This window comes from Mus caroli, unplaced genomic scaffold, assembly GCF_978045245.1.
Source record: "Mus caroli unplaced genomic scaffold, Mus_caroli_1 scaffold_7, whole genome shotgun sequence".
Lineage (NCBI taxonomy): Eukaryota > Metazoa > Chordata > Mammalia > Rodentia > Muridae > Mus > Mus caroli.
In genome coordinates, this window is record NW_028227262.1 from 108,004,122 (window position 1) to 108,020,880 (window position 16,759).

The window sequence follows — 16,759 nt, forward strand, 5'->3', positions numbered from 1 at the left end:
TCAGAAGAGACCCCAAAGCACTCTCTCTAGCTTTCTTTCCATGCTGTGAAGGTACAATGAGTAGAGAACAGTCTGCAACAAAGATGATCCTCACCAGAATCCAGACATGTTGGTACCAAGATCTCTGAACGTCCTCTGAATGGTGAGGAACACACTTGTATTTCTTATTAGCTGTCATTGTCCAGTTGATGGACCTTTGTTGTTGTAAGTTGAAATAATTACCTTATCATTTTAGCCTATGAGACTTAGAACCTAGTGTTGGACATGATATGATAAGGGTCCTGTCTCTATTATACTGTTAAACTCATATTGTATATACATGTGGATAATGACTGTCAACATCTAATAACTTGACATCTAGAAGTACTTCAAGTATCATGGACTTGCATGATATTTGCTTAAATAGCAGCATTTATGATATTGTTGGGTGGGGGGTGTAGAGCAATGCAGGGGATTGGACAGAGTTCTATTACCAAGCTTTGTCTTTAGCCACTGTGAATTGTTTGTAAGGGAAAAAAAATCTGTAAAGAAACTGAACATCAGTAGGAAGATGGTTGAGAAATTATGGCACATCCTAAGCAACAATGTGAGATGTTTATGTAAGGATATGAAAATGCTTTCCAAGAGAAAGCAGAATATGCAGAATGGTATTAAGTAAGCTCTTACTTGTTAACTTAAAAGGAATAGCTATCGAGCTGGGTGTTTAGCTCCTGTTAGAGCATTTGTCTAGCATGTGAGGCCCTTCATTCAATCCCAGCACTACAAATACAAAGTAAACAAATATGTATGCATGTACAAGGAAATTATGAAGTGATACATGAAATTTGGGAAGAAAGAAAATGACAGAGGCTGGGGAGATATTTTCATTGTCTTCTTAACTTTTATAGCAAAATAATCCTCCACAACTATTAATTATGTTTTGAACTTAATAATGAACTAAGATTCCCTTTTAAAGCTGTAGCTAACACCTGCCTAGTAAAATGAATCAAAATAGTGCTTATGCTGTCTGAGTGATTTCTAGAGCCATCCCCTACGGGAAACTTTCATAACCATTAGTAAATGCAGTTCTACACCCAATAGCTTGAAAACGAATGGATGCTTCCAGGGCCACAGGGAAGACCACATCCACTATTGGTGGTGCTCTTGCCTTTCTCTGTAACTTGGTCACAAAAGTTCACGAGGCACATGGAAAAGATTGGCAGGATCCATTTATTTCAGTTGAGGAGAATAATGAGATGCACATTGCTCACAATACTGAGTGAACTTAAAAGAGAAGCAAATGAGCAAACCAAAAAGCAAAACCAGAAGCCAACTGGAAAGGCAGCCTCAGTCTGGCCTGGTTGTCCCCAATGACAGAGAACGACACATTTCCCAGTGAAGGGAAGTTAAACTTAAACTGTACTTGGTCAACTGAAGCACTGTTGTGCCTGCTCATCTGATTTTCTTTTCTGAGAAAATTGTTATCTGTGTGATAATATAAAGCCTTTAGTGTCACCCCATGAAGCCATCCCAGAGGGACACCTTTTGAAAACACCTGAGGACTGATGAGTAGCAATCAAGTAGCCAGTGAATTCTTCCCTCATTACCACTAATATCCTGTCTGTGAAATAGACAATTCACGACCTGTAGAGAGAGGCAAGTACTAAGCAGTTCCATGTGGTTAAAAAGCTGGTAAAAAGCATAGATTCTCTGAAAACATTGTTCTGAATGATGCCAGGATCATTCGCAGATCAAATAAATGCTCAGAGAAAAACTTCAGAGCTTATGTAGCTGTCTGAAGTTCTGTAATACTGGCTCCAGCATCAACAGTCATTCCATAAATACCACAAAGTAATATATGCTGGACGTGTAGCCACCCCCACCACAAATCCCAGGGCCATAATGTCAAAACAACCCACCCAGGTCCCATCCAGAGGCACTGTCTTTAGATTCATTGTTATCAAGAACAGAAGATGCCAGAGGCAGGCTTTTAAACAGTGAAGGCTACTTTACTACGTGCCCTGAAGATATTCCTCAAAATAGTCTCTTTCAGGCAGAACATGAGTGGGTTCTGATTCTGTACAAAGAAAAAACAGTAAAGGCGGAGCCTTCTTGTGCTTATAACTGGACAATCATGGAGAAGAAATAACAGCTTATTAACATTGTTAACAGGACTTTTTGTTTGGAAAAGAAAAGCAAGGCAGAAAAAAAATGTAAAAGATAGCATCAGTTGTGCAATATGGAATATTCTAGAAGATGATGAATGACAAAAATATTTGCTTGGATAAGGTCTACTAGTATAGCCTTAGCATTCAGCTTGATGACTACACAAAGCTGGCCTATCTCCAGAAAATCCAGAAAATAACAAAAGCAATGATGAAATAGGTTAAAGCTGCACAGGTCCTGTCATCAGGAACCCAGAAGAATAAAATATAGATATCCAATGTGGATTGTTATTTGAGTGCTTGGGTATTTTACTTTAGTAAAAAAAAAAAAAAAAAAAAAAAAAAAAAAAATTAAAGAATGGATGATCTTAAAATATTCAGAAATATAATTTGATGTTTGAAAAAAATCTTCAGATTCAGACCCAGAATATAGAAGATTAAAAATAAGTATATTCAGGGGGGAAAATGTTGCTGAGTCAGAGGAGGAAGTTAGATCAATTCTTGCTAATCCAACCAACCAAGTCTCCTATTTATAAATTAAAAGATTCACAGTGTATCTCCATTGCCAGAATAAAAAAAAAAAGAAGGAACCTTGAGATATGAAGTAATTGCTGTCAACTATGTCATAGCACTGCAGATTCCTCTGAAGCAAGTTCTGAAAGGAGAGCAACAAGAGACAAGACAGGAGTGCTCCTCCTGCCTGGAATACTAAGGAGCCAGGGCATAGCACCTGACTTTCAAAGGTTGTTTTGCAGCTTGTATCCACAACATCCAGGAGGAATGTCTTGGGCTCAGCTAAGCATCCTGTCACCAAACGGGAAGGGATCAGCTAGGAGCCTCTGTGAGCCCGGCCCTCTTAGCTTGTCTGACAACCCCATTTCTACTGCAGCTCAAGCAGGGAACTAGCCAGGATTTGGAAGTCCTTAGACTTGAGCAAGGGCTATAGTAGATCTTAATCAGGGAAACATTCATATGTTAGTTGTACATGAAGCTATAAAATATAAAATACCCAATGTGGCTGAAATGTGGATGTAAATGGTAGCTCAGAAAATAACCAACAGGACAGTTTCATGTGATAAAAATGACATGATTTTTGCATCTTTCTTTTCCTCAACTTCTTTTCCATCTACCTTTTGGGTGTGTTGGAGATACTAGATCACAATAAAATAAAATAAAATAAGGCAGGGTCTTAGCCATCGAGACTGTGTCTGGTTTCAGAAACTGCCAAAACCCAGAGACGTGTAACATTTTAGCTCATCAGATATCGATTGTGATTTTTGTCTTCTATGAGAATGAAAGATTTGAAAGAAATTAAATCAGCAAATCTGCAAGAGCTTTAGAAACTAACTGTGCTTAAATGAAATACTAAATGTGATACCTTCATGAACAAACCCAGCTTACTTGATAGTTTATGTATCTCACTCTAAATTAAAAAAAAAGATGTAAGCAAAATCAAGGTACAAAAGAAATATATTGGATCATTAAAACTGGTTACTGTAAGAGGGTGCTAGTGGAGGATGCATGGTGGGGACAGTTAACTCTGTACATGCCTCAACTGTTTTGTTCTTACTATAATAAGCACACCTTATTTTCAAAATTAAAGTCTAAACAAAGCAAGGATATATGACGGGATACTTTTGAAACTGCACACGTAGAGCATATGTTATATTTGTATGTTTATTCTCTCTTTTTCCCCTTTCCCCATTAGTTTTGGGAACAACTAGGAATTTTTAACTATAAGACCCAAGAGGCAAAACTGCAGTGATGGAGCCAAAGGATGTCAGCAACAAAGGCGAAGTAACTTTTGGACTTGGGTGTTCTTTAAGCTTCTCTCCCAAGAAGTTTAAGCTGTCAGCATGCTCCTCTCTCTCCATGCTGGGCTAAAGACTATGTCTACAAAGGGAAAGAGGGGGAACAGAGGGAACTGGATACTGGTAAGGTGTCAGGAGGGGCCTCTCGGGCAACAGAGGGAGGCTTAGGAGAGAGAGTTTCATGAGGTATGGTTAGCTGCTGTCCAGCAAGGATGGGGAGCGTTCTCAAAGCGAGGGACCAGTGGCTTTAGGTCACTTGTGGTTGCTCAGCTGGTTTTCACACCTGTTAGCTGCAGGGTCAGCGTGGGAGGGGTCAGTACTATAGGCTAGTCCTCTGTCCTGTTCTGCAGCTGTTGAACACCCAGGAAATTCCAATATAATCCTTGTTCAGCTGACTGCTGCAGTCTCTACCCTTTAATCTGCACCCTGGAGATTCTCTGGTGAGCTCTCTCCGTGCTCTGGCCTTGTGCCTTGAAAAGGATCCCATGAGGCTTCAAGGCAGCCTTCAGGACAGACAGGGAGGAGGTAGCTATCATCTGACTCTTGACCTTCTGCTGACCAAATTGGAGGAGCCAATTTCTGGATTACCTACCTGAGGACAGTTCTATGTCCCTGGAGATCTCTGGCCTCCAAGAATGTACCCTAGAAGCATGCTGGCTCAAGCACTTGTACCTCCTACTCCCAGTCTTTGTAGACAGGAGAGGCATTTAAGATGCAAGCAATGTCTAGGTCTAGCCAGACAGCCATGGAAAATGAATCACGTTGGCTGTTCACTGACTGGGGTCATAACAGTGCTGGGAAAGAATATAAGGGGGGGGGGGGCTTAGGGGAAAATATATGGGAGCAATGAGTCCTGAAAGGTGATGGGAGAAAGCCCTGGGGGCCTGGAGTAGTTCCTGAATCCACAAATGACTGGTGGAGTATAAGGAAATGTACATGAGAGTCAGTAGACAGCAGCAGAGCACTGAGTTTCAGGGGTCTAATGAAATGCTGTCCTTGCTATGGACCCTGTTCCATCCTCACTGGCTGTGAGCTGCTCTCTAGCAAGATGCTTCTGCTGAAGCACTGGGTGGGCATTGGGTAGAGGATGGGGAATCAAGGCTTCCTGCATCTTCAGATGTTCCCATAGTCCTCCTACCTGCAGTGAGGCATGGAAGAATGATAGGAAACCATATGGACATGTTCATGAGTAGGTGAAGAGCTGAGGAAAGACTATCCCAGAGAATGGCCCTGCCTTTCTCATGCTCAGCCATCATGGCCTGTTATTCCCAGCATGCTGGTAACTCCCTGGTCTTTATCATTCATCTTCTTGTACGATGAATGGGCCAATAGACTGGAAAAGACTCATCCATATGTCATTAGGTAGGTACACTGGGGCACTCATGGCAATCTTCCTTCAAGACAAAAGGCTCACAGCTTTCAAGGGTCCATAGTTGCTATGAGCAAGATTCAGTCCCTAAATGTCCTATTACTGGCTCAGCCTCCAAGGACTCTCAACAGCCCTACCAGTCACTCCCACTGGTCTCTCCTTTGAGAAGCATCATCTTCCCTTCCAGAACCACCTGAGTCAAGTTCCCCTGACGGGTGGAGGGCCTGAGTTAACTGATTGGGAACAGGCTGGGCAGCACTTCTACATGGGCACTGCCAGGGATATTACAACATCAGCTATGCTGGTCCCCTGCCAGTTCCCCCAGGGATGGGAGGAGAGAGGGTGCCAGACGGCCAAGATCAGTGGGCAGGGGCAGAGGCAGGCTGGGCCAAGCACCCAGATGCATAGAGGGGGTGGAGCTGGGGCAGGAGCAAGCAGGAGACTTTGTTTCCAACTGGAGGGGGCGTGCTTACGGTTGGGGCTCAAATTCCAAGCCTCTATTTCCAGGCTTAAAGGGGGCTGTAGATGTCGATTGCCCCTTGCTCCTGCCAGCTCCACCATGCAGCGAGGGGATTGGAGAGATGCCACAGGAGTCAGAGGCATGGTCAAACCTTTTCTGAATGCTGGGAGCCTGACCTTTGTGAGGTTAACCGCCCCCCCCCCCCACACACACACACCCCAAGTCACAGGCACAGGAGGGTCGATGGAAACGTGATGGAAGAATTTTAATACCCAGGACACACAGAATAAAGAGCATGGATGAAGGGGCAGTCTCTCAGGAACCTACTCTCGCCTTGGAGAGCTATACCCAGTACTCCCCCATAAAAGATCCCCATCCAGGGTGTGCATAGGCCCATGCTAGAGAGATCCTCTACTTTGCAAACCCTAATCCCTTACTCTCCAGACACAGTACCCTCCGACCTCCCAAATCCCGGGCTCACCTTCCAGCCGGCCTCCAGCTCTGCAGGTCTGCGCCCCCCGAGGCCCCCGCGGTGGATCTGCACCTCGCAGATCTTTCCTAGCGTCGCGCGTGTCCTCTCTGGTCTGGGGACCTCGCTTCCCAGGGGCCCACGTCTGCTCGCAGCTTAGAGTCTCTGGGATTCTGGGAGAGGACCCAAGGCTGCAAGCAGGGACTGCTCCCTAGGCGGGGCCCTGGGGAATCGTGCGGGGGCCGGTGTCACGATCGGAGTCGCTGAGCTGTGGTCTCGGGTTCGGACGCCCGCTGCTCCCAAGCGCTGGCTGGGCGAACGCAGCCGGGCCCGCCCCCTCTCGTCTCTCCCAGCCTGGCCCGCCCCTCTCCAGCCCCTTCAGCCGCTCTCGCTCTTCTCTTCCGGGAGCCGAGCCCGCCCTCTGGGCCTAGGACCCAAGTGCGCGGCGCGCGATCCCCAGCGGGGCGTGCAGTGGAGACGCTGGGCGCGCCCTGGGCCCGCCCGGGTGCCAAGGAGGGTCGGCCTCCTCCCGCGGGTCCTGGCGGGCGGAGGGGACGTGAGCAGGAGGACCGCACGAGTTAGGGTCCGGGAGGAGGCGGCCAGTGGGCGCCGCTGCGAGGCGTGTTTAAAACCCTGTAGCTCGCGCCCGAGCATCAGCGGAGCAAAGCGCTACTGGCTGGCAGCTGATGGCCAGGCTGAAGCCCAGGCGCTGCTCCTATGGCTCCTCCCTCTCTCTTCTTTAACTCTAGGAACTAAACCAGTGGGGCTTCTACTCCGGATTGAACTGAGGTGGGCGTGAGCAGAAAAAAGAAAAAAAAAAAGGAGGAGGTGGAAGGAGAAACAAGTCTTGGGAGCACGGGAGGGCAGAACAGCCAGAGACAGTGCAAGCGTCTGGGAAGGAAAAGGTCCCTGTGCTAGCTTCAGACTTGTATCTGTTTCTGTGCCTGAATCTGGGTCAGCGATGGGGCTTCTGAATTGAACCTTCAACCGCCTCAAAGGCAGGGAAGCCTGGGGCGGAGTCCGGGAAGTCCGATGTCTGTGCCTGGCGCAGACCTGGCTTGGACAAGTCGCTGCACCCAGTCTGGGTGCCACCTCCCTGGTGCGCGCTCCGCAGAGTACCTTCCCACAGCCGTAGAAGGTCCACTCAGTCAGTACCTGGATGCAGGGGCGGAACAGAGCGAGCTTGCTACTAGGGAGAAGCGTTTCTACCCAGCCCTAACCATTTCTAAACTAGAGTACTGGTTTGGGGGGTCTATTGTTTAGGTCCCGCGGAGCAAGGAATGCAGCCTTCGCACGAAGTGTTGCTACCACCTGCTGGTTCTTTGAGGGAGCACAGGTATCCTGTGAATTCTTCTGCACGCCCCTTTACCCCCTTCTCCCCTATTTCCCTGTCCCATCTTATACCCCCTTTCACTTATTCAAAGGCATCCTTATGAAAGTACTAGCTAGCTGCATATGGGCTGATCATAACTGGTACTTAAAGAACATTTAGAAACCAATGAAAATTGTGAAAGAGACTATGAGCCAACATGCACAAGAAACCAAACAATGAAACTCCTTGAGGTACTGAGAGAGAAACGGTCGTTAATGAATTGGCTGAATGAGTGATAGAAAGATAAAGACAAATAACGAGTCCCTACTTGGACAGGAGGTTGTTCGCTCATAATATCGAGGATCAATTAATAAGCCTGATTAAGTTTAATGACCTGCATTTGGACCTCATTAAAACTTCAATTACACTGGTGTGCCTATAACTCGTATTTCTTCCATTTGTTTCTAAGCTTCCTGATAAAGAGCTTTCTTTATTTGTGGTTAACTCTTTCCAATGCTTTCAACGACTGAAGGGGGGGGGGCTGATCTTGCAACATCTGCATTATTAGACAATTCTACCATGTATCTATCATCACATCTATCTGGGCATCTATGTATTTCCTGTTACCATCTGGAATGCTGTTAGTGCTCTCATTAAACATATACCCTGTACCTCCAGCCTTTCCTACATGCCTGGAAACTTTAAAAAGTAAGAAAGTACATAAAGCATGTTTAAACATATTCACAAAACCAAAATATAGATATTTCTTTATGAAGCCCAGAAATTCTAGTATAACTTTGCATTATGATTACAATAAAATCTTTGTTTTCTTTTTATTGTATGACAGATTACAATCTCCGTTTCTATTAATTTAGACTTATGTAATCAGCCAATTTTTTTCTTGTTAAGAAAATATGAATGTCTGGTTTTCAAAAAAAACATTATTGTATCCAGAATGCATAGAAGATTCAATTTATTATTACAATTAGCCTTATATCCTAATCTACATGATTTCAAACCAAGTTTTTATATTTTATTTTATTGTGTATGAGTGTTTTGCCTGAATGTATGTATACACACTTGCTGAGTCTTGCCCAGGCAGAGAAGGGAAGGGAAGGGAACACATCACAAGGTTCCTGCTGGAGCAGCCAACATGGAGTGGGTTTCCACAAGTGTTGATGGTGCTAGGTGTAAGGCTTGTTTGGACAGTATAATAATGCATATATTTAACTTTATACATATATATATACATATATATATAAAGTTGTATACTATATAGTATTTACATATAATGTACACACACATATATACACATATACACACATATGTGTATATATATATGTATATACATATATATACATACAAACACATACATATTAAATATATGCTCCCCCACCAGGGGGAAAGTCTTCTCTGCCAAGGTTAATGACTCCATGATAATTAAGAACAGATCAATCCTAGGAAATGAGAATATGTCTCTGTGACACTGAGACTTTCAAGACAGCCCTTAAGGCTATGGCAAAGAACTCTGAAAAGTGGGTTCGAGAGTGTATAATTTTGCACCTATGCAAAATATAAGGATGTAACATGAATTTATGAGGGCCTTCATGAACCTAAAAGAGCAGAGGTAGCTGCACTAACGAGCCAGCTTGTCAGATGGATATGTTGTTGTTGTTGTTGTTTTTGAGACGAAGTTTCTCTGAGCAGCCTTATCAGAAGGATATTAAGGAGATAAAGAGACTAAGGGAAAGGTGACCTCAGGCCAAGATCCCACCCAGATAAACTTAGTGTTTATGCTTACAAAAGCAGATAGATTTCTGAGTTCAAGGTCAGCCTGGGATAGAGCGGCTTTAGGTCCAGGAATGGTGGGAGTGGTGATCTTAGGACAGGATCCCACTCAGCTAGCTTATTATTTATGCTTACAAAGGCACACAGATTTCTGAATTCGTTTGCTATGTTAAAAACAATGTATTTGCTGTTATATTTTAAGAATCAAGGGGCTAAGGTCATAAAATGCTGATTCATGGGATAATCAAAAGGAAACCTAGGGCAAATGACTGAATTGATATATACATCAAAGACTAGTCTTTGGTCTATAAAAGATGAACTGTCTGGAAAGTTATTGTAGTTCCTGTTTGGAATTTGTCTGGGAAGTTTTCTGACTTTGTTTGGAAAACCAAAAAAAAAAAAAAAAAAACGAATTAGCGAGCTAACAGAGCTCTTTTAGAATTTTCCTAGCAAGTTTTCTGACTTTGGTCAGAAAACACGAGAAATTTTTTTAGCACTCTTTCTGACTTGGGTCAGAAAATAAATGAACTATCCAGAATGTGTTTAGAATTTTTCCTATCAAGAGAAAGCTGTCTTGAGCAGACTACAGAGCTGTCAGCTTACACTCATCACTGACTTCGAGGTTTTTTTCTTCCACCACTCCAAAACATTCCTCCCTCAGGATTCCCCTAACCAAGCCAAGGCTGGCCCTTGGCACACACTGTGAGTGTGCTTGGTGCCAGTGGTCAGAAGAGGGCATCGGAACGCCCGGAATTGAAATTATGGCTGATTGTGAGCCATCATGTGGATGCTGGGAATCAGTTCTGGGTAAAGATATGCTTTTAACAACTGAACCATCTCTCCAGTCTTCAACCAGGTATTAATAGTACATCGGCTAAAGTATGTCGTAGTCTGCAGCTATGAATAACCAAAGCAATGAGTACCATTTGAAGTTTAGCATAAATCTTTGCTGTAATTTGCTCAATACTTGTCACATATTAGGTGCTTAGGGGTGCTTTAGAAAGGATAAATAAAGAATAATAATCTTTAAACATTTTTAAAGCTGAAAAGCAGAACTTAATAAAGCATATGCCTCACAGAATTCATTATCTCCAGCGCACACCACTTCTAATGTAAATGTGGTGCCTAAGCGGTCTCCTGAGCAGAAAACTTCAGCAAGATGGCATGACTCCTTGGCTGGCTCTGCCACTTTTCTGCTGATGTTTTTCTTCCTTCTTAAGCTTTTCTTTCTCCAATATCTATCACTCCCCAAAGATATGCAATTTTCTGCTTCCTTATTTCCCCTTAGAACAGCTGATGCAAGTTGATGTTATTATAAACAAACAGCTTTACAAGTAATTTCAGTGATAAGAAATCCAGCAAAAAGCAATAAAAGAACCCTTCCTAAGCTTCCAGATCTGCTATTTCAAGACAGAAGTTACAGTTCCCAAAGCCTGGCTCTTCACAGAATTGTCTTGAGAGTCCATGGCCCCAAGTTACACTCTTAATTCCTCAAAGCTGAAGTGTGTTCCCTCTAAAGATTTTTGCTAATAAAAGTGCAAAATGCCTGTTTATACAAAGAAAAACTGTTGAGTTTGAAACTTTCAGGGTATTTCCTAAGGTACCAATTTGTTTAAAAGGCAAACCTGGAGGAGGACTAATTTGTAAACCAAAGCTGATTGACTGTTGGTGTTCAATGTTTACCCATCACAGTCTTACACTTTGATATTGCTCTCACTAAACAATAGTAACAAGACTGATGCATTGTGCAAGGAGAGGAGAATGGTTCTTCTTTAACAATCAGATGCTGTCCCAGGAGTTGACTTCAGCGATACATATGACCAGGAGTGTCAGGAAGTTGTCAGCTCAACAGAACTCCATTTCTAGGGTATAGTCTTGCTTGCAGGGACTCAGCATATTATCCAGAGCTCAGTGTGCAATGTTTATTCCTTCTGAGAAAAAAAAAAGTTAATGTGGGTGCGTGTGTGTATCCCTGAAAGTTAATAGGTTGAGTGAATGGAAGTGTTGGGAGCTTTCTTTCAGTAAAATAAGCATGCCACCATTTCAGAAGAAAAGCAGTAGGCAATTTCTCATGCATACAATAAGAGTTGAAAGGACCATAGCATTTAATAATGTTTTTAGCACACTACAAACGCAGATCAGGATTGATAAATGCTTCCTCTCTCGCTCTGTTCATTCCCTTGTCTCCAGTTCCATGTGGGTGATGGGATAATAACTCACATAGACCAAGTGGTCTGAAGGCCTGCTCCTCCAGTCACATGTAGTTTCATCATCTTCTCTGGTTCAGGAAGTGACTTCTGAGTTGTCCACATGGCCCAGCAGGAAAGTAGACCTGTATTCCTGTGGGATCTACATTCGGGATCTAGATATGATGGGAATGTTTGCTCAGCCTTCTCAGCTCTCCCTCACCCTAAATTGTAAATCTTGCTCACCAATTCTAGAAATCCGCTGTGTTACAACTTCAAGCACCAGTAACTAAGTGGACTGTTCACTGCTGGGAATGAGTAAACCAAACTTTCAATCAGTCAAGGTTCTGGGAGATGAAGTAGACAATGAACAAAGATAAAAGAGTTAACAGGAAAGGTCATTATTCTGTGTCTGTAATGGATTACAAGCAGATGTGGAAGCTACATTTGAAGATTAGAACATTAAAATGATGACAAAGAAAAAAAGGAAACAAAGTAATGAAAATAAACTGTCATGTGAGGACAACAGAATGACTCACAACTGTAGGAAAAGCAAGCCACTGCAATATAAGATGAATTTGCAAAGCATTCAATACGTGAAACACTAAAGCAAGACACGGTGGCACATACCTGTAATCTTACCATGAGGTAGGAAGATATCAAATTCAAGGCTACAATAACAATATTGTGAGACCCTAACTCAGAAAGGATGTGAAGCACATTCTTCATGAGGCAATAGAGACAATAAACGTCTAATATGGAAATAATTTCGGTATGAGAAGGAAGATCAAATACACAAGAGAAAACAAAAAGGGAAATTTAAGAAAATAATTTAAATATTTGAAGTGTATTATTAAAAATTTAATAAAATTTTTTAACAATTACTTATTAAGTACTTGAAGAAATAAAAAAAAAAATAGGAGACTGTCCCATCTTCTACATCAGATAGGAAAGTAATATCTATTTCAGACACATATTAGCAAATACTTTCTAATCCATATGTTGTAAGGTCACACACAGAGATCTTATATTTAGCTGTGACATATTTATAATTCCTTTCAGGGGACATTAAGAAGTGAGAAAGTAATGGGGGTGATGTCTGCAGGTTCTTAGCAGAAAAGAGTAATTTGACATAATCAAGGCACTCACAAGCCATTTCCAGCTATCTTGTAGGTTGTCCTAATACTGAAACTAAAAAGTGAAATAATTGTCTTCTATATCTTTCCTTTAAGTAAAAGTAGTTATAAGACCTGACTGAATCCAGGCGTGGTGGCTCACACCTTTAATCCCAGCACTTGGGAGGGCAGAGGCAGGCGGATTTCTGAGTTTGAGGCCAGCCTGGTCTACAAAGTGAGTTCCAGGACAGCCAGGGCTACACAGAGAAACCCTGTCTCAAAAAACAAAACAACAACAACAAAAAACCAAAAAACCAAACAAAACAAAACGACCTGACTGTTGTCCAGCAGAAGAAAAGAGAATTCTGCCAACGGCATTTCTGAGAAAGGTTTTAATCTCTGGCAGAAGGTTCCATTGACTAAGTAAGTCCTTTCTCTCTGGCTTTTATGTAATTACTTGGACATCATATTGGTTCCTGTCAATGTCACAATGAACTTACCAGCTGAAAACAACACAAGTCTATTATCTCATACTCTTGAAGGTCAGAAGTCTGAAGTCCTTCTCTCAGCACTGAAATTAAGATGTGGGCAGCTGTTATCTGGAGTTTATAAGGAGAGCTTGTTTCCTTGCTTTTCTCAGTATGGCTTCTAAGAGGGACATTACCTCATGGGCCTGTCTTGTGTCTTCCAAACCAGGTATGTGACATCCCAGAAAATGAACCTTTAAAAACAACCTGCTGGCCCTCTAACTCTCACCTTGTTCTATTCTTAAGGACTCTAGGGATTGTAATGAGTCTAACAAGATAATCCAGGAAAACCTCTCCTCCATAGATTTGCTAATTAGCAAGCTTCAATCCCCTTTCATGCAAAGTGTGTGCTGGGGAATAAGGTATGAACATCCTGGGGGGGGGGGGGGAGGGGGTCATTCTTCTACCTGTTAGAGACCTGGTGACAAGTGTTGAAAAACCCTACTAGTAACTGAGTCAAAACTAGCAACCATATGCCTGCAGACTTCTGTTATGAGAAAAAAATAACACAACACAACACAACACAACACATACACACACACACACACACCTTGCAAGGTGGGGCTACCAGTAATTATATTTTTTTGTTCCATGAAACCCAAAGATTACTAATATGCAAATTCAAATATTTTGTCTTCAGTTACAGGATTATTATTTTCAAAAGACTTCATTAGGTTATTTTCAGAGCTTCGGTGTTTAGAAAACTTGTCACCTAAGACAATTTTTGAACAATGTGTACTGTAAAACTAGAAGCTGTAATACTCTGAAAGACTAGGAGATGAATAACTAGATTATTCATTATGGAAATAGTGATCTAGAAAAAGTGCTTATAATGACTTAAATTGTCTAAAATCACAGGATAAAAAAAAACACAAACAAAATGTAGGTCAGAAAAATCACTATGCTGTACTTGGAGAAAAATATTATAACTGAGGGTAATTGTAGCAACACAAAATATCAAGTGTCCATATAAACATAAAGCTGTGTGCACGTGAGTGTGAGTGTGTGTGTGTGTGAGTGCATGTTCATGTGTATTCATGTGTGTACATGAATGTGTCATGTGTGCTGTAACTAAATTTGAGCATGCCCCTTTTGACTAGGCTGACTGGCCAGCAAGCCCCAGCCATTTTCCTGTCTCCTCCCTCCAAACACTGGGGTTACAGGCACATAGGGTGACAAGCAGCTTTTTAAGAGGATGCTGGGGACCTGGACTCAAGTCCTCCTACTTGTTCAGCAAGTACATGAGTACAGAGCCATCTCTGTAGCCCTCCAAATTTTTATTTTTAAAGATCTTAAACTCCAGGTAATATAATGTAAAATAGGGAAAAGGAACAGCAAAGATGGAACGTCACCTGAGCTGAATTCCTTGACATCCATCAGAGGAAGCCAGTAGTTACTGTTGGCATAATTAGGTTAAAAGAATTTTAATGACTTAAGATAACATGTTAGATTATCTCTAAAATAGGGTGTTAACCTTTCAAGTGATAGATAAAAGATAAAGACAAGTGGACATAATTCATTCATCTAAAGGCAAAATACATAAGAGTTAACAAAGAAACACAAAAAAATATAAAGAGCGTAATTGTGACAGGTGTCAGGCACAGTACAATGTCTAAGGAACACAATATTCTAGAATAATTTCTGTGATAAGTTGGCAGAATCAGTGCACTGTGAAATTTCCTGTAGCAAGTAACAAAAGCTCTTTCTTATTTTATTATATATACAAAGGCATTGCTGTTGTCTTACATTCTTGGGAATATTTATAAAAACGACAATAGTTTCTGAGTATATGTCCCTTTGATTTCTCAAACAACAACAGGACCATCAGTGACAGTACAAATGAATGTTTGTTGAAACTAGATGTATATAATTTGAAACAGTTGAACCATAAATTTTGGACACACACACATGTGCCCACATACTTGGAGAACAGTGGCTTTGTCTTTTATCTCTTTCCCTCCTGTCCCCTCTTCCTCTCCCCATTCCATCACCACCCCAACACCCCCGCCCCCTGCTTTCCTGTACATCCACATCTCTAAGAGCTATAGGAGGATGACAGTGACCTGTCTAAGGAATTGAGGAGGCTCCTGTAAGCAATGCTTTCAAAGTTTCATCTGAGTCTTTGCTTAGCCATGCCAGCCATATTGTTAGAAATTGTTTGGTTTCCACCCCAGGACAAGGGACTGAGGTGCATATTTTACATTCCAAAGCAGACTTGACCTCCAGGTTTCCTCAGTATCCCTCAGTTCCTACCTGGCATACCCTGACCCCAACCCTAAGCTTTCTAGTCCAGGGGCTGAGCTGCCCTCCCCCCACCCCCAGAGGCCCCTCCCTGTATAACCCAGATATTTCAGTCTCTCTCTGTCCCTGTGTCCTTTATCTCTTTCTTTCCACCTCCACCCTTCCCCATGGAGGAGGGTTACAGGCAATCCTTGAGCCCAGTGACCTTGCCCATCGGAGAGCAGCTTCCCAATAAAACTGCCTTTAATATAGTCTAATCTGGTTTAAAATGGCTCATTTCACTGGTGGTGGAGAAATAACCTGTCAGAAATTAGCTAATATTTTCTTTTTTTATAAAGCCAAAAGGATATGGTATGGATGTAAGAGATCTTTAAAAAAAAAAATCATGGTTAATTTAACACATATTCGAATAAAAGCCTATATACATAGATACTTTAAATATCTTAAATAAATGACATGAAATTGTTTATTTCTATATCAGAAAGCAGTACATTCCTAACTAGATATGTCATCTATTAATTCTGTTCAAAGGGAATTGATGGGCAAAAATTGACAGAGAATATAGACTCACAAATATAATTGGCATACACTGCAGCAATTTCCCATGTTAATAGCTTCTAGATAGATGAATGAAGCTATTCTAGTTCTACTCTTCATACTAGCATAGAATAATACTTTTATTGTTGGCAAAGTGGGCAGACTAAGATAATTAGGCTCTTCCCCTCTGCAATGCTGTTGGAAATGATCAGTTTATTTAAGAGATGTGTTTTCTGTGTCACGGATACCTGCTGGTTTCTAAAAAGATAAAAGAGGCATGCATGTGACACAGTGGTTGTGAGACAAAGAACAATGAATTAAGTGACACCCTTCTCTGCTGGAGACACCAAAGTAAAGTAAATAACTCAAATTTTCTGCAAGAGACTTAAATGTCGGAATAACTTAATACATTTTCTATGAACAGCATGCAATGAGATTCATCAATACTACATTCCTTCACACCTAGAAAAGGAAGTCAATGCTTATTGCTGTGCAAATCAGTCTTTCTTCTTTGAGAGGTGTTTCTCTTTTTGGTCCATGACTTACTTCCTGTTCATCCTCAAAATATCAGCTGAGAGCTCAGAAATAACCCTCACATAAGTGGCCAATTGATTTTCAACAAGTGTGCCAAGTCACTTTAGTGGGGAAAAAAAAAAAAATCTTTTCAACAAATGGTGCTTGGATATTGATCTGTTAAAGACCAAAGTTGGGTTCTCACTATACACCAAAAACCAATGGGAATTCAAAATGGATCAATGGTCTCAACTTAAAGCTAAACTACAAAAAAAAAAAAAAAAAAA

At 41.8% G+C, this 16,759-nt stretch overlaps 1 protein-coding gene and 1 non-coding gene across 3 annotated transcripts in view; one reads left to right on the forward strand and one right to left on the reverse strand.

Annotated features, from left to right (window-relative positions):
* The window catches only part of Ephb6 (EPH receptor B6), a 15,142-nt gene extending 8,535 nt beyond the window's left edge, over window positions 1–6,607 (reverse strand). For both annotated transcript variants that reach the window (XM_021165197.3, XM_021165196.3), the window contains exon 1: window positions 6,266–6,607. The gene's annotated coding sequence lies outside the window, so the exon portion shown is untranslated. The remainder of the gene's footprint in view (window positions 1–6,265) is intronic.
* A 3,165-nt stretch (window positions 6,608–9,772) lies between these two features.
* On the forward strand, window positions 9,773–9,834 carry LOC115031359 (U7 small nuclear RNA). Its single transcript, XR_003837000.1, has one exon. It is a non-coding gene; the product is annotated as a U7 small nuclear RNA (small nuclear RNA).
* The last annotated feature ends 6,925 nt before the right edge of the window (window positions 9,835–16,759 follow it).